General features: G+C 40.9%; 1 protein-coding gene across 1 annotated transcript in view; it reads left to right on the top strand.

Moving 5' to 3' along the window:
* The first annotated feature begins 17,071 nt into the window (after nt 1-17,071).
* Nucleotides 17,072-24,748, top strand: part of Greb1l (GREB1 like retinoic acid receptor coactivator) — a 238,693-nt gene continuing 231,016 nt past the window's right edge. The window contains exon 1 of the mRNA XM_032885701.1: nt 17,072-17,129. The gene's annotated coding sequence lies outside the window, so the exon portion shown is untranslated. The remainder of the gene's footprint in view (nt 17,130-24,748) is intronic.

The raw sequence follows: 24,748 nt of genomic DNA, 5'->3' as shown, positions 1-24,748 counted from the left end.
ATGCTCTCTCCTGTTTCTTTTTGGAGGCACTCAGCTATGAGTTTTCCTCTTAGCACTGCTTTCATTGTGTCTCATAAGTTTGGATATGTTGTGCCTTCATTTGCATTACATTCTATGAAGTCTTAAATTTCTTTCTTTATTTCTTTCTTGACCAAGTTATCATTGAGTTAAGCATTGTTCAACTTCCATATATATATGTGGGCTTTCTGTTGTTTTTGTTGTTATTGAAGACCATCCTTAATCCACGGTGATCTGATAGGATGCATGGGATTATTTTAATCTTCTTGTATCTGTTGAGGCCTGTTTTGTGACAGATAATATGGTCAATTTGGAGAAGGTATCATGAGGTGCTGAGAAGAAAGTATATTCTTTTGTTTTAGGATGAAATGTTCTATAAGTATCCATTTGGTTCATAACTTCTGTTAGTTTCTCTATGTCTCTGTTTAATTTCTGTTTCCATGATCTGTCCATGGATAAGAGTGGGGTATTGAAATCTCCACTATTATTGTGTGAGGTGCAATGTGTACTTTGAGCTTTAGTAAGGTTTCCTTTATGAATGTAGGTGCCCTTGTATTTGGAGCATAAATATTCAGGATTGAGAGTTCATCTTGGTGGATTTTTGCTTTGATAAATATGAAGTGTCCCTCCTTATCTTTTTTGATAACTTTTGGTTGAAAGTTGATTTTATTCAGTATTAGAATGGCTACTCCAGCTTGTTTCTTCTGATCTTTTGCTTGGAAAATTGTTTTCCAGACTTTTACTCTGAGGTAGTGTCTGTCTTTGTCTCTGAGGTGTGTTTCCTGTATGCAACAAAATGCTGGGTTCTTTTTATGTATCCAATATGTTAGTCTATGTCTTTTTATTGAGCAATTGAGTAAATTGATGTTAAGAGATATTAAAGAATAGTGATTGTTGCTTCCTGTTATTTTCATTGTTAGAGGTGGAATTATGATTGTCTGTCTTTCTTCTTTTGGTGTTGTTGCAAGAAGATTACTTTCTTGCCTTTTCTAGAGTGTAGTTTCCCTCCTTGTGTTGGAGTTTTACATCTATTGTCCTTTGTAGGGCTAGGTTTGTAGAAAGATATTGTATAACTTTGGTTTAGTCATGGAATATCTTGGTTTCTTCATCTATGTTAATGTAGAGTTTTGCTGGATATAGTAGTCTGGGCTGGCATTTCTGTTCTCTGAGGGTCTGACATCTGACCAGGATCTTCAGGCTTTCATAGTCTCTAGTGAGAAGTCTGGTGTGATTCTGATAGGTCTGCCTTTATATGTTGCTTGACCTTTTCCCCTTACTGCTTTTAATCTTCTTTCTTTGTTTTGTGCATTTGGTGTCTTGACTATTATGTGACTGGAGGAATTTCTTTTTTGGTCCAATCTATTTGGAGTTCTGTAGGCTTCTTGTATGTTTATGGGCATCTGTTTCTTTTGGTTAGGGAAGTTTTGTTCTATAATTTTGTTGAAAATATTTACTGACCCTTTAAGTTGGGAGTCTTCACTCTCTTCTGTACCTGTTATTCTTAGGTTTGATCTTCTCATTGTGCCCTGGATTTTCTGGATTTTTTTTTTTGGTTCTTTTTTTTTTCTCGGAGCTAGGGACCGAACCCAGGGCCTTGTGCTTCCTAGGCAAGCGCTCTACCACTGAGCTAAATCAAGGGGACTTTCTGGATGTTTTGTGCTAGGCGTTTTTTCATTTTATGTTATCTTTGACAGTTGTATCGATGTTTTCTGTGGTATCTTCTGCCCCTGAGATTCTCTCTTCTATCTCTTGTATTCTGTTGGTGATGTGACTCCTGACTTTTTCCTAGGTTTTCTATCTCCAGGGTTTTCTCTCTTTGCCATTTCTTTATTGTTTCTATTTCCGTTTTTAGATCCTGGATGGTTATGTTTTCCTGGAATTCTTTAAGGGATTTTTTTTTGTTTCCTCTTAAAGGCTTCTACTTGTTTACTGTGCTCTCCTGTATTTCTTTAGGGGAGTTATTTATGTCCTTCTTAAAGTCCTCTATCATCATCATCATGAGTTGTGATTTTAAATCCAAATCTTGTTTTTCTGGTGTGTTGGGGTATCCAGTGTTTGCTGTGGTGGGAGAACTGGGTTCTGGTGATGCCAAGTAGTCTTGGTTTCTGTTGCTTTGGTTTGTGTGCTTGACTCTTCCTATCTGGTTATCTATGATATCAGTTGGTCTTGTGGTCTCTGACTGGAGCTTGTCTCTCCTGTGAGCCTGTGAGCCTGTGAGCCTGTGAGCCTGTGATGTTTGGAGTGAGAGCATTCCTGGTAGACCAGCTCTCTATTGGCAGGTTTTGGGTCCAAGAACTGTGGGACAGCCCCTGCTCTGAGCGCAGATGGAGACCTGAATGGTCCTGTCTTAGGTTGCCCTGCGGCTCCTGAGCCGGCTGTACTCCCAGAGCTTTTCTCTTTAGACAGTCAATGGGGAGAAAGTGGGGCATCACCTGTAGGTTGAGGGCTCAGGAGAGAGAGTGCTCCTGGCAGATCAGCTCTCTACAGGCATGTTTTGTATCCGAGGGCTGTGGAACAATCCTGGCTCTGGGCACAGTTGCAGACAGGAAGGGCCCTCATCCCAGGTTGCCCTGTGGCTCCTGCACACCATGTTCTCTGGTGTGTCTCTCCTTGGACAGTCAATGGGGGCCCCACCTGTGGGCTGTGGGCTTAGGAGGGAGAGTGCTCCTGGCAGATCAGCTCTCTCTGTGGGCCGGTTTTGTGTCTCAGGGCAGTGGAACAGTCCTGGCTCTGGGCGCAGATCCTTGTCCTGTCTTTACTGTTCAACTCCTGTCACATTTTCTTCCTGAATTCTTCTGTTTGCAGGAACTGCTGGTGGTTCTCCCTCTTTGCTTAGTTCCTAAAATAGTTAATGATGTCCCAGTTTCCCAAGTCAGCACTGAAACATACATCATATTGTATTGTTTACAGTTGTTCTCAAGTTACTCTTATCTCACCATAATAGAGTGTATGTTCCTGAAGGAAGAGAACACTGCCTTTATATGACTTGTTTTATTCCATGGTGCCAAAGCAATGCTGAGAACATGGTGACTGAACAATTAACACTCATGGAATTGTTCCCAAAGAATTAATTATCTGACAATACTTGCCCTTGTCCTTCAAAGATACACAGGCAACAACAATGGCAATTCCTGGCTGCCATGGCTATCATGCTGTGGGCCTGAGTTTGTTTAAACTTTGAAGTAGGGTTTGTCCTCTGACCAAAGTCATTCTGAATCACCTGAAACAAAGAGGGGTAAGGAGTCTCATTTTCTCCCTTTCAACTTCTCTTTGGACTGTGTTTAAAGAAGCTCAAGCAGTCCTTAGAACTGGGGTTCTACCTTGGGACCGCCTTCTCTGTGAGAGAGTACATATGCTTTGGGGAAATGTACCTAAGACTCTGACCGAACATATAGAAATAACATCACACTTCTGTTTTATCGTTAAGGCCCATTTGCTCTTCAGACAGACTGTGACCAGGACAGCTCCCTGCTCTGCTGATTAGATGAACAGGCCACTGAGTCTCTGGAATATTGGCAGTACCTGCCAATGTCCCTCAAGCAAGAACAACAATGTGACTTTCTGCAGACACCCAGAAAAACTACCAAGAGGGATTGCTAGCCATACACAGGAACACAGATTGAGGGAGAGTTCTGCAGGAAAATGAGCTAGTCAGGTTCCTTTCCCAGGCCTTCCACAGACCACTTCAATTGGTCATCTGTTTGCCACTCAAAAATATTTCTCGAGATTCTACTACATGTCTAAGGTGACTCCTAACACTCTAGTAGAACGGTAAGATGTGTATTTAAGTAGATACAAAAGAACAGAAGATAGACTTTGATTATGTATTGATTAGAAAATGTAGTGAGCGGGGGTGGCAAAAAAGACTTGACAGGGTGGTGGGAACTCTTACTGCACATCAAAAGGGCTATTGTGGTGATATTTCCATTAGCCTTTCATTAAAAGGTCATGCGCAGGTTGAGTATCATCCCCAAACAGTTTAGTTAGCATCAGGAACTGAGCTATTTGGCTTACACAATCCTAATTAAGGGATAACCAACACTAGAGTAAGTGTTTTTCACGAAAAATTGAGCTACAAAGATCAAAACATCTCTAAATGGCTTTTGTATCTGCTCACTTATCCTTCAAAGCAAAGTTTCAAGAAGGAAGAAATCATTTTAGCTGATTTAAAATAAAAACCCCATGTAGGTCTCCTGCTTGTGATTTTCTCAAAAAGAACTGTTTGTAGGCAAGGGACTGTTTCCTTAAGCAAATAAATCTTATTCTTGGTCCACTCTTTCTGTTAAAAAAAATTGAGGACATTGTTCAAAATCAGTTATTCCCAGAGAGGCTCTGCAAGACGCTAACAGTTGTTAGACACAGAAGGTGCTTCAAACACTTTGCATTTAGCCAATTTATATTTAGTTCTAAGCATAATTTTGTGAATCTTTTAATATGATTGGTTGAACTGTGAGTTTTCCAGACGAGAGCAAAACACATATAATATTCCAAATACATGCCCATAGAGAAACATGCCCACTTAGAGAAATAGAATAGCCTTCTCTACATTTGTAAGATAAATGTATCTTTGTAGATTTTGATGACAAGTGTTTTTATTTAACTAATTTCACTGACAACCATAAGAATATGATTTTCACCTATTCCACACTTAGAAAGACATATTCACATCCCCCCCACCCCATCTCTAATAACTCAAGCCAAATTGTGGTTAATTTCCTCAGAGACAACTTTCAACATTTGCCCACTAAATGGCCTGTTTGATATGTGGTAGAAAGACTTGTGTGAAACAATAATTATAGCCAGAAAAAGTAACCCTTTAATTAAAAAAAGGCTTGGAGTATTATTTTTGATTCTACCACCTGATAACAATTGAACTGAGAAAGAACTGAGTTCTCCCTCCTGGGAAAATGCAAAGTTACGTTTGTTTATTTTTTCGAGAGCCTGCAAAACACTGGCTTTTTTCATTAGAAAGAACTTAACTTTGTACTGAAACATTGGCTTCTGGGGTTCTCTATAACCCCTGCTGGCTGGCCCTGCCCTTGACCTTATGAAAGCCTAATCCATGGCTTTTTAGGCGAGAGAATTTATTTAACAGTAGATAAACAGATTTCCAGGAATACACTTCTTTTTTTAGGCCTTGAGATAGTTCTCAGATCATTAATTGCGTATGACTAGGAGGCCTCCACTGACACACAAAGTGGTGGAGTTGTAGATAGCTGCTGTCGAGCAGTATAGGTTAGCCCTAAGCAACAAGTCCTGAGGGGTAGAACAAGAGTTCTACTAGGAATAGGCCTTTAGGGAGAAACGGAGGGAGGGAGGGAAGGAGGCGGAAAGGAAGGAAGGAAGCTAGCTTTATAGCATAGGCTGGCCTTGGACTTGAAATATTTTGTTTCAGACTCCCGAGCACTAGTATTACAGGTTTGTGCTATCATACTCTTCAAAATAGGCAGCCGCCTTATTTTTAGGAGAAGAGGTAGTTCTATAAGTACTCCAGGATATATTTGTCAAGTAAGGGGGCAGTCTCCACAGACACTCTCTTATCTTCTCTGCTTGCCCCGTTCACTGGTTCTTGTTCTCTCTTAGGTATCCTGCTATTTTCCCACTGAATTGTAAAGTGAAATTTATTGTACAATTTTATTTTTAAAGAGTTTTTAAAATTAATTAATTAATTATTTTTTAAGCTGTGCATGGTGGCCCACATGTGTAGACCAGAGTGGCTTCAAGCTCACAGAGATCCATTTACCGCTGCTCCTTGAGTACTGGGATTAAAGATGTGTACCACCACACATGGGAAAAAAACTTTAAAAAATAAAATCACATAGTAAGTTTCCCGTTCTAGCCTCATTATAAAACTTCCTAAGTATACAGAGGACTTGAAAACATTTTACTGTGAACATCCATCCCCTACAAAGGACTACTAATGCTCTATGACATGCTTACATATTTCTTTGAGAAAAAAGGCCAAGCCCTTTGATTTCTTTCAAGATTATCCCTGCCGTGTGTGTGTGTGTGTGTGTGTGTGTGTGTGTGTGTGTGTGTGTGTGTGCTCGAGTGCGCATGCATATGCATGTGGGCACATGAACGCCAGTACACAAGTAGGACAGGTAGATGCTCATGGAGACTGAAGAGGGCACTGAATACCCTGGTGCCAGAGTTACAGGCAGTTGTGAACCACACAATGTAGGCGTTGGGTGCTCTGGAAGAGCAAGCCGCACATGTTCTTAACTCTGAAGTATCTCTGTGCACACTATTCCCTCATGGTTGATCGCTTTCCTTCAAAGGAAGACTCTCCTAAGATTGAGTAGTTAATTTTTACCAATGGTTCAGGTGTAGTATTTAAAAGATGTCCACACAGAAATCCATAGTGTGCTAGGATTTTAACGCAGGGAAATTACAGTGATGGACGCTATAAATAGCTGCATTATTGGATCAGAAGGATTAAATACTTAGTATACAACTTTTGTGGGAAAAGTACTGACTTTCTCTGAGGTTCTGCATATCATATGGGTAGCCACATACCTATCCACCTATCCACCCATCCACTCATCCACCCATTCACCCATCTGTCCACCCATCTGCCCATCCACCCATCCACCTATACACCCATCCATCCATCCACCCAGTCATTTTCCCTCCCATGAATATCTGTTTTGCCTCGACCTTATGGAAGTTACAGTTAGGTGCTGAAGTTATAACACAAACAAAACAAAAGAGGTGAAAATTCTTACCTCCTGTGGCATACATGGAGGAAACTGACAATATACAAATAAACCTCTAAAAAAGAAACAGGTAGTGAGACTATCCTAAAGAAAATGAAATAATTCAAAGGAGTAAAGCACTGTAAACCATTTTATATCATGCAATCAATCAAGGCCTAAGAATAATCTCTTCAGGAAATGCTGCATGGGTGGAAGAAAAGGAGGAAGTAGAGCTGGAGAGATGGCTCAGTGGTTAAGAGCACTGACTGCTCTTCCAGAGGTCCTGAGTTCAATTCCCAGCAACCACATGGTGGCTCACAACCATCTGCAATGAGATCTGATGCCCTCTTCTGGTGTGTCTGAAGACAGCTACAATGTACTTATATATAATAAATGAATACATCTTTAAAAAAAAAAAGAAAAGAAAAGGAGGAAGTAAAATAGGCCACATTCTGAGTGAGCATATTGCCAGGTAGAGTCAATTGAAAGGTAAGCCTTTGAGGCAGGAGTAGGTTTGAAGGAATCCAGGGAAGGCCAGGTGGTGGAACACAGGGAATTTGCAGTCCTTAACTGAGACAGTCTGAGAGAGTGAGGCCCATGTAAACAGGCCTTAATTCCACTATGTAAGAGGTGGAGGGATCACACGTTGCAAACCAGCATGGGTCATATAGTGAGATCCTGTTTTTTTTTTTAAAAAAAAAGGGAAAAAGGAAGAAATTCAGTTGGCATAGGAACTTAAATGTATCAGCAAGGCATAGTGGCTCATGTCTTTAATTCTAGCACTACAGAGGCAGAGGGAGGAGAATCTCTGAGTCCGAGGCTCAGCCTGGTTAAGTGCATAAGCTTCTATTTTTTTTATTTTTTATTAGATATATTTCTTTACTTACATTTTAAATGTTATTCCTCTTCCCGGTTTCCTGTCCATAGGTCCCCATCCCCTCTCCTCCCTGTCCCCCATACAGGTATTACCCCCGTACATCTTCCCTACTGCCTCCCATATTCCCCTGCACTGGTGGTCCTACCTTGGCAGAACCAAGGGTTTCCCCTTCCACTGGTGCCCCAACAAGGCTATTATCTGCTACATATGCAGTTGGAGCCCTGGGTCAGTCCATGTATAATCTTTCGGTAGTGGTTTAGTCCCTGGAAGCTCTGGTTGGTTGGCATTGTTGTTCTTATGGGGTTGCAAGATCCTTCAACTCTTTCAATATTTCCTCTAATTCCCCCCAAGGGGGTCCTGTTCTCAGTTTGGTGGTTTGCTGCTAGCATTGACCTCTGCATTGGACATGCTCTGGGTGTGTCTCTCAGGAGAGATCTGTATCTGGTCCCTTTCAGCATGCACTTTTTTTTTTTTTTTTCCGGAACTGGGGACCGAACCCGGGGCCCTGCACTCGCTAGGCAAGCGCTCTACCACTGAGCTAAATCCCCAACCCCCCAGCATGCACTTTTTAGCTTCATCAATTTTATCTAGTTTTGGTGGCTGTATATATATATATATATATATATATATATATATATATATATGTATAGGCCACATGTGGGGCAGTTACTTGAGTCACTGCTCTAAACTTTGCTTTCATATCCCCTCCTATGGATATTCTTTTCCCTTTTATGAAGGAGTGGGAGCATCTGTATTTTGGTCATCCTTTTTCTTGAGTTTCCTGTGGTCTGTGGATTGCATCTTGGGTAATTCGAGCTTTTTGGCTAATATCTACTTATCAATGAGTGCATACCAAGTGTGTTTTTCTGTGATTGATTAACCTCACTCAGGATGATATTTTCTAGTTCATTCCATTTGCCTATAAATTTCATGAAATCATTGTTTTTGATAGCTGAGTAGTACTCCATTGTGTAGATGTACCATATTTTTTTAATCCATTCCTCTGTTGAAGGGCATCTGGGTTCTTTCCAGCTTCTGGCTATTATAAATAAGGCTGCTATGAACATAGCGGAGCATGTGTCTTTGTTGTATGTTGGAGCATCTTTTGGGCATATGCCCAGGAGAGGTATAGCTGGGTCCTCGGGTAGTGGAATGTCCAATTTTCTGAGAAACCTCCAGACTGATTTCCAGAGCGGTTGTACCAGTTTACAATCCCACCAACAATGGAGGAGTGTTCCTCTTTCTCACCAGCATCTGCTGTCACCTGAGTTTTTGATCTTAGCCATTCTGACTAAGAATCTCAGGGTTGTTTTGATTTGCATTTCCCTGATGACTAAGGATGTTGAATATTTGTTTCTATAAGTATATACATATAGTTTTGTTTTCTTCTGAATGCCCCTAAAGACCCAGTTTAAAAGTTTGAGCTCTAGGGCTGGAGAGATGGCTCAGTGGTTAAGAGCACTGACTGCTCTTCTAGAGGCCCTGAGTTCAATTCCCAGCAACCACATGGTGGCTCACAACCATCTGTAATGGGATCTGATGCCCCTTCTGGTGTGTCTGAAGACAGCTACTGTGTACTCATATACATAAAATAAAGAAATAAATCTTTAAAAAATGTTTTGGTCTCTAAGTTGGCATTATTGGGAAACTTCAATTGAAGCAGTTGCAAGGGACTCTGGTTCCTCTTGTCCCTTTCTTTCACAACCACCGTGAGGTAAGTAGCTTGTGCAGCCACACGCTCCATGTTGAGACATACAGCTTGGCCGTCATGGTTTGAGTGATGGAGGATCTCAGGTAGTTGTTACATTAATATGAAACTATGTCAGTATACCTATTCTCTGGTCTATGCCATCTGTGATATTTTTAAAGAAATGGATTAAAACTAAACTCTCTCTTAAATGGTGCTATGTGTCTGCTCTTTGGAATAAACAGCTCAGGCACTAAGTTCTGTTCTATCACTGGTGTGACTGAGAACACTATCTAATCTATATTTAAAGTCTACTCTTCATATCTGCAAAATGACCGTGTCAACCACAGCCATTCTGATAGCGTCCTAATGACTACTTGAGGGCATGAATGTCAGCACTCAGCGCCTGGAGTTAGTGAGAATTCAAGAATTATCTGCTATTCCTATCGTATCTTTTATCCTCTGAGTAAATTAGCCTTGTTCTGCCTAGTGCTTAATACTTGGTTTTTGCAGTGCCAGAAATTGAACCCAGGACTTTGGAAACACCAGGGAGGTGGTCTTCCACCGAGCCATACCCCACTCTACCCCTAATGCTTATCTGTTTATCATGTATTCCATTTTGATTTGAAAAAGAACTGAAAGATGGGTTTTGCCAGGAAGGTGTTTAACTTCTGGGCTGAGTGTTCTTCCTGTCTCGGTTTCCTGAGTGACTTGATTGACATCAGCTGATTTAAAATGACTTCTGCATTTCTTTTTGTCTGTACTCCCTTGTAATATTTTTTTACGTTTATTTATTTATTTACTTATTTATTTATTTATGTGTGTGCGCGTGTGCATGTGCATGTGTGTGTATGTGTATGTGTGTGTATGTGTGTCTGTGTTTGTATGTGTGTATATGTGTGTATGTGTGTATATGTGTGTGCACACACATGTGTTTTATTGTATGTTTATGTGTGTGTGTGCATGTGCGCGCACACACGCGCGTGCATGTGTGTATGTGTTTATGTGAGTATATGTATGTGTGTGTGTGCACGCGCTCGTGTGTGTGTGTATCTGTGTGTATGTGTTTGTATGTGTGAATGTGTGTGTATGTGTGTATATGTGTATGTGTGTGTATGTGTGTATATGTGTGTGTGCATGAATGTGTGCATGGGTATGTGTGTATGTGTGTGTATGTGTGTGTGCATGTGTATGTGTGTGTGTGTGTGTGTGCATGTGTGTGCATGTGTGTGTGTGTGTGTGTGTGTGTGTGTGTGTGTGTGTGTTTGTATGTGTGTTTGTGTGTATGTGTGTATGTGTGTATATGTGTATGTATGTGTATGTGTGATATGTGTGTGTGCACACACATGTGTTTGTATGTGTGTGTGTATGTATGTGTGTATGTGTTTATGTGTGTGTGTGTGTGTGTGTGTGTGTGTCTGCTATATGGCACTTGGACTGTGGTGCATATGCGGAGAAGTCAGAAGACAACTTTCCAACTCTCAGGGGTCAGTTCCGCCCTTTGCTCATGAACTCTGAGGAGTTAATTCAGGTCAAGGAATAGTTTTAAGTCCCTATTAATAGTTTTAATATTGATACTATCAATATTTTTTCTTTCAAATACTCTGTACTTTTTATTGTAATTTTTGTATATTCTAACATTTTCAGCGTTTATGTTAAATGCTATCATCTGGGTCATGGTGGCACACATTTTTATTCCTAGTACTTAGGAGGCAGAGGCAGGCCAATTTCTAAGTTTGAGGCTAGCCTGGTCTACTGAGCAAGTTTAGGACAGCCAAGGCTACTCAGAGAAATCATGCTTCAAACAAACTAGGAAGTTGTTAAGAACTATTAACGATGATGCAGTTCAGTTGACTGTTTTGTTCACGTGATCCTCCTCTTGATCAAGACCTCGGTTTTATGAATCTCACAATGTATAAGCCAGGCTGGCATCAAACTCTTGATCTTTCTGCCTCAGCCTCTCCTGTGTTAGAATTACAAGAATTGTACATGATGCCTGACTTGCGCTTGGTCTTAAAGATGTTCATTTATTTATTTTTGAATACGGTGTCTTACTGTGTAACCTAAGAAGTAGGAACTTAGGATCTTCCTGCTCCTAGCTCCTGTGCTATAGGGTGATGGATTCATTCCATGATGCCTTGCTTTGCTAGCTCCCACTTTAGGGGTACCATGCCTCCTTCATGAGCAAGGAGCTCTCATAACCACACCACCTGATGGAAGTGCTGCCCAGTGGGCGGCTTGAGAGGCAGTCATGCTTCATGTTTGGAATTTGGGTTAATGCACCTTTTCCTTCCAACAAGTCCTAAAATATCCCTCCATGTGATGCTGCAGCTGAGATGCCCGGGACCTTTATATTTTCTTTGCATGTGAGTTTTTGCTGAGAGGTGGGGCAGGGCTGAAAGCTCATATGACTTGGTTCTTTATTTCTAAAGTCAGAAAATTCACAAGGATTTGTTTAAGTATAATTCATTAATAAGTAATCTAGCTTTATCATACTGGATATATAACTTAATACTTATCTTAGAAAATATTTCTCTATTATTGAGCCAATATCGTTTCTTCTTAGTTCCATTTTTCCTTTCATGTAACTGGCATACAATATAATTTCCCCTTTAAAGTATCCACTCCAGTGGTTTCTATTGTATTTGAGAAATGATACATTATCACCAAGTTTATTTTAGAGTATTTTCACTATCTAAAAACAGAGACCTGTACTCACCCATCTGCAATTATTCCTCATTTATTCTGAAACCTCCTACCCTCGGGTACCAACAATCTACTGCCCATCTCTAGAAGTTCTCTACTCCAGACACTCCATATAAATAGGACCATAATATATATGGTCTTATATAGCATTTGTTTACATTTATCCTTATCAGTGCATGTATTTGTATTTTGCCAAATAATATGTGGCTATGTCTCATTGTGTCTATTCACTCATCAGCTGGCAAGCCTTGCTGTTAGGAACACTTGTGTTCATCTTCTTGTGATATATTAACTCTGCAGAAAGATTTTATAATTTCGGCCTTTACATTGAAGCCTGTGATCCACTTTGAATTAATTTTGTACTTACTGTAAGGGAGATGCCCAACTTTATTCTTTTGCATATGAACATCCAGCTGTCTCAGCACCATTTGCTAAGAAGACTATTGTTTCTCCATCAAATTATTTCAACACCATTGTTGAAAACTGATTGGCCACACATGCGTGGGTATATTTCTAGACTATTAATTCTATTCTATTGTTCTTTATCTCTCCTTTTGCCACTACCATGGCTTTTACTTCCTGTTGCTTTGTAATGAGACTTAAAACAACTTTAGTCCTTCTTGTTCTTTTTTCTAAGGTTGTTTTGACTCTTCTGTGTCCCCTATGTTTCTTATGAATCATAGGACCATCTTCTCAGTTTCTACAAAAAGCAACTGAGGTTTTGATAGGGGTACATTACTCTGTAGATGAATTAGGCAATGGTAAACCTTCACATCTAGCAACATAGGATGCCTTTCCATTTATTTTTTCTCTCTTTTATCATGTTTTATAGTCTACATTATATAATACTTCCTTTTCCTTTTAAATTTACTTTTCAATATGTAAAGATTGTCCCCACCTTCTGTGTTTTTGTAGAGATAGGTGTGTGAAACCCAGGGCCTTGTTTATGTTGGGCAAACACTCCAGCCAATACTCACATGTTTCTCTCTTCATTTCTTTCTCATGGTTTATTTATTTTTGTGTTTGTCTGCACATATATCTGTGCCACATTTTTATGTCTGGTGCCCAAAGGTCAGGAGAGGGCAGGTAGCCTAGAACTGGGGCTACAGATGGTTGTGAACACCATGTGGATGCTGGGGATTGAATCTGTGTCTTCCAAAAGAGTGGTAAGTTCTCTTAACCACTGAACCAATTCTCTAGCCCAGGCCACCCCACCCCTGTCCCGTTGTCTGTCTATTCTTTTGAGATGGGTATCTTACTATTTTGGCCAAATTGGACTGGGATGCTACATAGCACTTGTTAGTCTCAAACTTGTGAGTCTCCTGCCTCAGTGTCTGAACTTCTAGGATTACTTATCAACATTCCGGGCTACTATTTATTTGTTTCTTAGTTTCCAAGAATAGCCTGATTCTGATTGCTTCATTTTCATGACAACCTGTTCTTATTACTATTCAATTTCCCTAAGTATATGGAAATCTTGTAAAGAAGTTTCTTTTGGTTCTTGAATTAACTTTTCATTTGTTCTAACTTGTTCTTTCAAATGACAGATTCTCACTCTCATTAGTGATTTTTTATTTTGGCCTACTCATATTTGTGACTAGGAATGTAGACTACTAAGCATTGCTAATTTGTAACACATCTGGAATTAGACAGACAAGGATTCAGTTTTCCACAGTGGTCCTAACCTCTGTAGTATTATCTTAGAAGTTGGATTTTTTTTCCTTGCAGTAAATTAACTCATGAGTAGAAATTTGGTACCCCCTTTTCTCAGAGGAGATGAATTGTTATTGTGGTGTACAGAGTTGGGACTTACTAAGCCTTGATCCAATAAAGTATAGTAGCTGAGACATTGCTTACTAATAAACTTTGGGTATGACTGACAAATAGAATATAGATGATCTCAATGGAAAACAATAATAAAATCTGTTTATTATTGTTAATGTTAAATGTTAAATGAGACCAACTGCAAAACAGCTTTAAAGAAGTCAGCATGGACTGGAGAGATGGCTCAGTGGTTAAGAGCACTGACTGCTCTTCCCAAGGTCCTGAGTTCAAATCCCAGCAACCACATGGTGGCTCACAACCATCTGAGTGGATCTGATGCCCTCTTCTGGTGTGTCTGAAGACAGCCACAGTGTACTTATATATAATAAATAAATAAATCTTTTTTTAAAGAAGAAGAAATTAGCAAAACTGTGAAAGAAACACAAAACTCCAAACCTGCAGCATCCATAAATTGATGAAGTCCCCATGACAATTTGCTTTCTAGTGTGTACTTCTGATATGACCACAGAATAATGACCGAGGAAGAATAGTCCAGAGTGTGGAGCCAAGGACCATGGAAACTTTGGTAAAGGAAGACTTCTCCTTGGGAGCAGGACCAGGTTTAATCATAGAACTTGCCCTGTGGCCAGGCAGTAAGCATCTGTAAGATTCTATTATTTGTACGACGCCCCTGAACTTGAACAGTGTAAGGAACATTTGGAAGTCATTAGTAAGCAGTTGGGAGAGTGGAGGAACTCATAGACAGTGACAGGCGAAACATTTAATAGAGTTCTAGGAGCTACTGCTTCATCTCAATCAACCACTCCCTGAGGGTTGGACTGTTCTACTATTTCACAAAAAGGGATGCTGATGAAGTCAAGTAACTTGGCCTACTATTATTTTATCACTGACTTTTAACCTTATTAAAGACTCATTTTGGTTAGTGATGATGTTATCAGTGCATTAAGCCAGCTTTCAGTAGGAGTTCAATAAATATTTGTTGAACTACTGAAGAATACCAGAAGCCTGTGTTAGACCAAGGTCCTTCTGCCGTACTTATTATGATATCTGCATAGTCTAGGGTGCTTAGCACTAACAAACAGTCCATGAACTAAACTGAGTGGACTCTGCACTGTGGTTGTACTTTCGAGATGTTGATGGACGATGTTCCTCTTCCTCAATCCCACAGGCCCTGTAAAGGCTCAGAAGGACAGTGTTTTCTCAAAGTTTTTCATCTGCTTTAGCTCTTTCTATTTTCTTGCTTCTTTTTGTTTTTGAGACAGGTAGCTTGCTGTGTAGACAGGGTAGTCTCAAGTTCACTACATAACCCAGGTTGGCCTGAAACTTACAACCTTGCCTCAGCCTCCTGAGTGCTGGAATCATAGATATGGGACACTAAAAGTGGTTTTCCCTGTTTACCTCTGTGTGAACGTAGGTTACATGAGGTGAACCTAGACCTCAGGTTACTGCTTAACTGCCCTTTCTACACCTGTGCTCAGTTCTCATGTGGTTACAAATTGAGTTTTCCTTTTTAATATGATAAATTAAACTGCTAACCCTCTCTGTGTACCTTCTATGTTGTAGTTATTTTAAAAATACCAATTTGATTTAAGTCTGTAATACGTACAAAATCCAGAACTGCCAGATGACACAGTAATTGATAAAGCTTGCCCTTGTGACAATTAAAACTGTCCTTATGTGTGCAGGCTATAAGGATTATTCAATTGTAAAACAAAGATGGAAACATTTTACCTCTTAGCCCCTTCTTAGGAGCTAAACAAAAACAAAGTCAGCCAAGTCTGTCTTCCTAAGATAGGAGAAAGAGAAGACAATTCAAGCTGTGAACACAACCAAAGAGAAAAAGGAAAAAAATATTTTGGCTTGAGAGGAAAGTTTAAAAAGCAAGTCAAATATATTTAGAAATTATGCTGGTTTATTAAAGTGTTGGTAATAAGTTTACCTTTAATATCAAGGGTCAGCTCTGAGATCATATATGTACAAGAAACATTAAACAGACTGAGGAAGACTATGTACGGACAAATGTCTGTACGAACATTTGTATGTATGTATGTATGTATGTATGTATGTATGTATGTATGTGTGTATGTATGTAACAAAAGTTAAAAAAGGAGGCCATAAATTTGAGACAGAGCAAGGGTGTGTATGGGAAAAGGAAGGAGTAGGAGATTTAATTAAAAAAAAATTAAAAAGCAGGAGGAATGAAAATACTCACTTAGAGATCATATGTGATAGAGTTTAATTAACATTCTTTCGACTATGATTAAGAAAGTACCACAGTGCTTGACAACAATGTCAACCTACCAGCAGCTGGGCCCGCAGTATCTCAAAGGGATTAAACTTGTCTCAACTTTTCTGTGCTTTGCGTCTAGCATGAAGCTGCTTCTACTGGAAGCTACGGTCACTGATGTCTCTGGCAGCAGTTTCAGTTCAAGAACACGAGCTGCAGCTTTGAATACCAGAGGCCATCAACTGAAAATTGGAGCCCCGTTTGTCACTATCTAGCCACAACACCCCTCCAGAACTTTTGTCCCAGTAGCAACCATTAAGGACCAGAGCCAGCTGGAAGTAGCTGGTCTTGGGGAAACTTCCCGGTGGTTGGTCTACGGGAGGCTCTGCAGGAGCCAGGGCTTCCTTGGGAGTCCAGGAGAATAGGGCCACTGCCTTGGAGCTTCATCAGAGAGGTGCAGAAATCTGCTCAGGCTTGGAGCTCCAGGGTGGGTTTGGTTTTGTCTGCGCCCTACAACCCCGGTTTATGCAGAAGGCTCTTGACTGACTATTGCCCAGGCAATGGAACTTTGTCCCTAGATATAGTGACAAAGAAGTCACACAGTGACTTGAGAGCATTCGGAATGTAGTAGGGTCCGGAGAGAAAATAATTGTGCTTCTTGACCACGCTCTTCAGCAGCACTAGGGGGCAATCCTTCTTCCCAGAAGACCCCCAGCGCACTGCCACCTCCCCATCCCAGAGAGGCCACACACATCATCTGCGCCGGAGCTCTCAAACCCAAACGTGAAGGCTACACGTAGGACTCGGCAGCACGTGGGCGTTCATTGGGCACCGTGTGCTCCCCGATACTCTAGGGATTGAAGGCGAGGGAGTCCAAAAAGCCACCAGGGTGCTCAGGCCAGGAGGGAACAGAGAGGAGGGGGGCGAGCAGGAGGGGCAGCACCTGAGGAATCCGCCTCCGGCCGCGGTGGCGCCTCGCTCCGCCCCCGGGAACTGAGCGCGCAGCCCGCGCCCTGCCTCAGAGACGCCAGCCACCGGCGGCGCTAGCCCCTCTAAGCAGAGCGCAGCACGAAGCCGCCCGGGGCTGTGGAGACCACCCTGGCCCTCTGCCCTCGCTCCCGCCGGGGCCAGGTGAGCTACTTGTGGGGACTCACGGGGGCCGGGAGGCGAGGGGACTCAGTGGCGGGCAGGGCCTGTCCTCTGGTGGGCTGGACACCTTGCCTGCACAGGGCCGCGGACTTTCTTCTGGAGGAACTGACTCGTGCGGCCGGGCGGGCGCCTGTACCAGCGGGAAACAAACCCCATCCTGGTCCCCGTCCCTGGCTACCCGCTTTCGCCGTCTGCGGCCACAGGCCTGTCACCCGGTCTCCGCTGCTGCCTTTGTGGCGGGAGGGAGGTGGCTGATGCGGTGCGGGGGTGAAGGAGTTGCGGCGAGGGGGCGCGTCCTGGCCGCTCCCCGAGCACGAGGGCACGGCTAGCGGTCCCCGAACGCCAGACGGACAGCAAGAAGTGAGACGCGGAGGTTTCGGAGCAGAGGATGGGTAGAGCCTGGCTTGGGAAAGTTGAGAGTAGCCAGATGTGGTCAGGCATTCGCTGGGGTCCACGCCAAATGTCACTTCGTCACACGCGCGTCTTCCGGTCAACATTTCCATTTCTCTGAGAGAGGTTCCTATCTGCTCTTATTCTGAATGGGACACAAAGGGTTGTGTTGACAGCTGACCGTGAAAATATACGGTGAGGTGAGGAGTGCCCTGGCCAGGCCGGGTGAAGGTTAGCGGTTGGTTAAAGTCCCTGATTCCTGAAGTCCTTCTTCTGAGCCTCATTAAAAGGAGATTATCTGTTCACTGCATGGAGTTTCTCATTGAAATCAAGCCTTAAAAACATGCAGGACAGAGAGGATTTTTGCGCCAGAAAGCTAAGAATTGAGCTGTGTTCCTTTTTCTTCTATAAACTCCATCCCGGACCCGTGTCCCTGACTAAATAAAAAAAAAAAAATTTGATTTCTACTTTTGAAACCGTGAGATTCTACACTCTGCCTCTCTTGAGAAACCGTCCTCAAATCCCATTTTAAAACAGCCTTGTAGATATAAGCAGTTCAAAAGGGTTTACCCGATTTTTCCTCTTAAAAACCACTCGCACCTCTGTCGTATTCTGATCGGAAATTCTGCCTTGAGTTTAGTTATTGTTTTGATTCTTTTTCTTTCTGAGAACTAGTGGAATTGCAATAAGAAAAACTCACTTAAAAGAGAAAACTTTAGAATAGTTTGTTTCGTTGATTTAGTAATAAAATTACATGCATATAAGTTTGTATTTTAAAAAGGAAATGTAAACCTTAATAAGTACTGAGACGTGGCAGAAATTCAGTAACAATTTCAAGCAACATTAAAGAGTGTGTGTACAAATTAAACTCCCTCTTCTATCCATAGTTTCTTCTCCTGGAGGCAGCTATAGTTGTTAAGTTATATGATAAATTCCTGTTCAAATGGAAATAGAGGAGAAAGGGAGTAGAATATAAGTAGAGATTGTTCCTATCTAGAGACATATGTATATTAATAGTAGCAATTACACTCTGATGTCCTCTTGTGATTACATAGACTTTCATTTGGCCTTTGGTGGGTACTTACTACCTTGATGATCAGTTAGAAAGCTAAACTCTTAGAACAAATGTTTAAGTGCAAAGCAGAACACCCTTTCTTCAAGCTAGTTCTTGTAAGCTTTATTTCTCTCTATCTTGAACCTCTAGGAAGCAGAGCAAATGGTAGTTACTTTGTCTGCCAGAATGTTTCTTTGAAAGCACCAAGTAGACATTTGTAATCTCCCATTGGCATAACATATATAACAACATTTTAAAGGGGTGGTGCTCAGTAGTAGGGCACTTGGTCTGAGACCCTGGGTTCAGACTACACACACACACACACACACACACACACACACACACACACACACACACACACACACACGCGCACGCACCAAGAGGCATATGGAGGCCAAGTTTAAGATCTCTTTATCTGGGGCCTAGACTTGCAATAAGCTAACCACAGAAAGTACTTTTCTTGGCAATGTTCTCCTGCTCTCTTAGTTAAGTAAAAGGAATTACTATGTAGCCAGTCCTTCTGACTCCTAAGTTCTATTGTTTACATAGTTGAGGTTTTCTAAGACTAGATCAGAATGGCCATTGGACTGTAGATAGTCAGTAGGATAATAAGAATGTTCTCGAAGTAGATTCATAAAGGAGAGGTTAGAGATGTTTGAAGTACATTTCTGTCCTTAGGATTTGGTATCTCTGGAGAACAGTGACTTGACTTTCTCACAAAATGTCTGTTTCTGCTGGTGGTGCAGGCCAACTCTGGAGCCAAATGTGCCTCTGCATGTCACCTGGGAGAGAATCCTTTTCACAATTCGTGATGATATTTTAAGGAAAATCACTCTTCCAAAATTGTTACTTTTTTCTTGTGGTAAAGTGGAAGTGAAGTTCATTTGTTTCAAAGAGTCTTGATGATTTCATTAGTAACTCTCAAGAGTATTGAGGCTAGAAATACTCTTTACAGCTATGATATTTTGGTTACTATGTAAATGTACATTCATATTCTTAATAGGAAAGGAAACTTCAGATCATACCCAGCCTCTGAACTGAGTGATTACAAAGTTGTGAAAGTAAAAAAATTTAATTTGGGTCACTATGAAAAACCTCAGTTAAGGGATTTAAAAATATACTATAAGTAGTGATTGCCACCATCATTGCTATTAAGATGGAGGTCTATTCTACAAAATGAATTACAACAAAATCTTGAAAATGCTTGGTGGGGATGCTAAGATCATAAATTAGAAGAATAATTTGTAAAGACACTTAAGTAATCTTGATCTACTGACAAATCTCCCCCTAGATTAAGATTTGGGATTTTGTGGTAATGAGAAAAATGTGAGCATTTTTCCTTTTCAAGTCCTTAGGATTTGTTTTTTGGGGAGGCAACATAGTGTGGTTGTAAAGGGATAGTTTCGAAAATAGAAGTTCTGGGTTCAAACCTAGTTATAATATATAATGAAAATATTGGTTAAGTAACTTACTTTCTAAGAATTTAACTTTCTAATTTATAAAATGGGTTATAATAGTAGTTCTCTAAAAGGTTAAGATAAAAAGAAATAACATACGAAAACACATATGAATGTTTTCCCTTTTATTAGGAAAACTTAAGGTTTCTGGTAATTTGAAACAATTAAATTATTAGTATTTGGTCAGGGTAAAATTGAATCCATTTTTTAATTTGCAGCTTTTGGTCTTGCACATGGGAGGAATAGTTTCCCTATAGTATTGCTATGGTTTTCTAAATGGAGTTGTGGGCACATTGTTGCTCCCATGACTTTGTGCTAGACTATAAGATGATTGTGTAAACAAAGTCAGTTACAATATTCATGCAGAGTACATTAAGTCATTCAGTAACCTTTCCCAGATCAGTGGTAGTTTTGCTTGTTTTCACCCTGTGCTTCTTAGCTATCATTGGTTTAAACTTGGGAAAGTCACTGTTAAAATTAATATTTTAATCATACATAAGTCTTACTAAAATGACAAGAGTACTCTCTCTTTCCCTGAAAGGCTGCTTAACAAGTAGTAGAATTGGCATCACAATTTATAGTCTTTTTTTTCTTTCAATTTTGAATACTTCTAAAAAACCAGAGAGAGACAATTTATGATCTCCAATTAGGTTATCTACAAATGGGTCATGAAGTTATGCCCCTTGATTAGTGCTCTTATATAGTTGAGGTAGCTTAGTCTACACAAAAGCATGCCCTTGTAAGTTCTGGAGAACCAGCAGCCCTGATATTTTTGGCAAACACATCCAGTGTGGATAAAGCTGCTCTTTGTGCCCTGAGCTCCAGGAGGGCTCTATTGTGTCCTCTTTCTTTCCCCCATTCTTGACTGACTGGCCACTCCTCCAAGTCCAGATGTGAAGTCACATAGTCACAACTCCGTATTTACCTCTGCCACACGCTGGTCGGTGTACGTTTCTGTCTTGTCTATACACAGCAAAGCAGATAGAGAACTGTCTTTTCTTTACCTTATGACTGTCTTCAGTAGTCCTTATAGTAGACTGCAGTGATTGCAATCAATCCTTGAGAAATGTTTGCTTCAGAGAACCATGTCTTGGGTTGCCTACTCTGTTCCTGGGCATGGTTCTGTTTTTATGATACCAGTCTAGAAGCAGACTTCAATCATATCCTGTGTTGCTGAGCTCACTTGTATTTACAAGGTTAGGACACTTTCTTAATTTGGCTCTTCTAACATTCTGTGGGCTCAGAAGGGGTTTCTTGGGTTTTGTTCTGGAAAACAGGGTAAGCAATTACTGCTTTAGTTACCAACTTTTTGCAAAGGACTGTTGTAAAGATAAAATGAAAGAATGTGGACTTATTTTTAGGGGGGAAAAAGGCCCACAAAGTTGTACTATGTTGTCAAAATTATACACCGTTACCCCCCTTTTAGGAGTGGTAGAACACTCCTTATAGGCTTTGAGAAAGCTTCAACTTAACGTGATAGACCTTGGAGCTAGGTGCAGAGTCTAAGCCTTAATCTACTGAGTTAGAAACTCTGGGAAGCAAGGCTACCAGTCTGCGTCTTAACCATCTATATAGTGCTAGGTGACTATTCTGGGGGAGAAAGAACCTTTAACACGCGCTAAAACAGTGTTCTACAAGATAATCGTTAGTTGTAAATGGATCTTAATTGTCTTCAAGTCACTTTGCATGCTAAACATAGGGCGAAAGTTAGCTATTACTATTATTATTAGTTACTATTTGACATTTAACCTCTTAAAATGTAATTCAAGCAAGAATTACAAATTCAGACACCTGGTTGGTCAAACACTAACATGTGGGGTGAAGCCAAACACCTATAAAATAGTAACCCTTGTTACAGCTGCGTTGATGAAGTGGCTAAGAAAGTCTGAAGATGGCAGAACCTCGAAGGTTCCTCCAGCTGTTGCCTAGCCACTGGAAACTGTGGCTAGGCTGTTTAACAGGCTAGATAAAGCACCAAGTTTACATTTTTATATGAACTTAAATGTTGGCGAGGGATTTTAATGACACGAATTGACCCAACAAACAAACCTGGAAGCTAGATCATTTTCATCCTCAGAATCAAGCAATGTGGGCAAAAAGATTTGTAACTAACTTGTGATGACAGAAGAAATGGTGCTGTTCATCACACGATAGTAAAAAAGATAGTGAAAAAAAAAGCGTTCAGATCGTAACACTTCAATAGACGAAAGTTGTGTCGTGTAAAGAATTGGCTATTATCTTCTACTAAGAATGGAGGTTAAAAGTCAGGTTTTTCTGGAGAGCAATTTTGTATCCTGTATCATGACTTAATCAACTGCCTACTGTAAGACCGTAACCCCAGGCCAAGGTAGTTAATTAACACCTTGGAGTCAACTTAGCTTCTCAACCCTGCTAGTCACATTTACGTGCTCAGGAGCTACGTGTGGTTGCTGACTGCCGTGCTTAGTATAAATAAGAACAGTTCCTGGATAGGAGTAAGTTTAGTTGGAGGGCACTGAATTCCTTAGAAATTTCCCTCCCTGGAATTCGTTGGAAAGAATAATTAGATGTGATGTGGTGGCTCACAATTGTAATCTGAGCGCTCAGGAGCCTGAGGCAGGAAGATCTGGAACTGGTGGCCAGCCTGAACTACTCAGCATGACTCTGTTTCAAAGAAAAAGGAAAAACAAAATTAAAAGTAAAAGTTTAGGACTAGAGAGATGGTCCAGTGGGTAAAGACACTTGCCACCAAGCCTGATGACCAGAGGAAGGAGTGAATCAACTCTGGTGAGTTGTCCCCTGACATCTATACATAATTCATGCATGCACACACACAGTGAGTAAGTAAGGAAGTAAGGAAGTAAATAAATGTTTAAGAAAGAGCATACGGGGGGTTGGGGATTTAGCTCAGTGGTAGAGCGCTTGCCTAGCGAGCGCAAGGCCCTGGGTTCGGTCCCCAGCTCCGAAAAAAAGAAAAAAAAAAACAGCTACCAGTAAATACTTGTGAAAAGTGTATTGAATCCATTAGATGAAAATATCTATGATGGAATCATTTTGCTCATTTAGGTAGATAGCTTAACGTACAAGAAATTAGGGAGCCCATCCTCCTCAAAAAATACACAGCCTTTCGCTGCGGATTCTTGTTAAAAAGCCACAGCCCAGCCTCTCCTCTACTGTTGAATGAGATTACGTTGTATTTGTGTCACATGATCGAGTTACAATCCTGAGCTCTAAAGCCCCATTCTAACTGTAGGACTCACCATCTTTGTGGGACAAGTAAAATACTAAACAATGGAGAATGATGGAGACATGGGCCTTAACCGTGATGTGCAGGAGAGGAGCACAGAGCCTGATGGTCCTGCAGATCCAAAGCTGACACAGGGTGACAAGGAGATATCCGAGAGGAGTCCCCGCGCAGATTCCGTATTGATGGCATAGCCGAAGCCAGAGGCCTCGAACCAGACCATTGCAATGAACGTTTGCTAGAAAAGCTGTTTGGGCAAAGGGAATATTGTGTGACACACCAGTTTCCACAGGGATAATGTTTTGTTCGTTTATTAGTTTTGTTTTCTTGGAGCAGGGTTGGAGGGCAGATATGGAAGGGCAGATGTGGAAGGATTAGGAGATGAGAGGGATTGGGGTGCATGATGTGCAGTTCACAAAGAACCAATAAAAGTTTAAAAGAAGAAAGAAGAAAGAGAAGAAAAAGAAGTGAGCCTGAGGTTGTAGCCTTCAGAAGCAACACTGAGTGTAGAGCTGAGTGAGGGAGGGACTGAGCCCTTGGGAGTTTACAGATGAGGTAGGAGAGGAGTTTTACATCAATTCGTTGTCTTCTCTCCTGTGCTGCAGCTGTGAATTCTTTGGAAGGAAATCAAACGTACCCAAGGTCACCATGTTTCAGGGTCAGTACCTGTCACATTTACTTGTGAAATTTAGTCCTGACTTACTAAACATTTCTGAGGTGCAGCCTATGAATGTACCTTGTAAGTCTTCCCTAGTGCTTTTCCTGGACACAGAAGTTAGATCTCCTTCAACGTATCACCCTATAGACATAGTTTTATAGCATAGATTATGGGAACTTGCCACGGATGCAGGTTATGGTGTGAAGAGAAGATGTGACTGGAGCATTGCTCCTCTTATTACTGTGTCATTAGATCAGATGTAAGTAAGCCACTGTTTCATTGAGCTTACTCACGCGTCTTACGGTGTTTAGGGGACAGAAAAACTGTGGCTATTGATTGTTTCCAAATCAGAGAGCCAAGGAAATGTCTCCTGACAGTTCTGCCTCATCTCCTCCAAGTCTGTTCCTTTTCTTTTCAATTTAAGTTTTTTATTTGATTTATTTATGTGTGTGTGTGGGTGGAGGTGTGCATGTGTACCACGAGTTTCGGAGATTGAACTCAGGTTATCAGGTTTACTTGGCAAGCCCTGAGCCATCAACTGTCCTGTCTGCACCCCACCACACACACACCTTTTAAGGAAGAACACAAATCTGTTATATTGCTTTATTTTTTTCCATTTTTCTGTCTGCCATCTTTAAGTCTGGTTTTAAATATCATGACATTTTGGCGTCAACACCATAGCGTTTTAGTTGCTCCTCTTTTTACATCTCTGTGAATCTTTATGTACATATTTACCAACAGAAGTACTTTTATAGCAATAGGATTATATCATAGTCTTTAAAACTAGTAGTAATCTCTTTTTAAAAAGGTTTTATTTTT

This window comes from Rattus rattus, chromosome 15 (genome assembly GCF_011064425.1).
Source record: "Rattus rattus isolate New Zealand chromosome 15, Rrattus_CSIRO_v1, whole genome shotgun sequence".
Classification (NCBI taxonomy): domain Eukaryota; kingdom Metazoa; phylum Chordata; class Mammalia; order Rodentia; family Muridae; genus Rattus; species Rattus rattus.
This window is presented reverse-complemented; position numbering and strand designations above follow the sequence as displayed.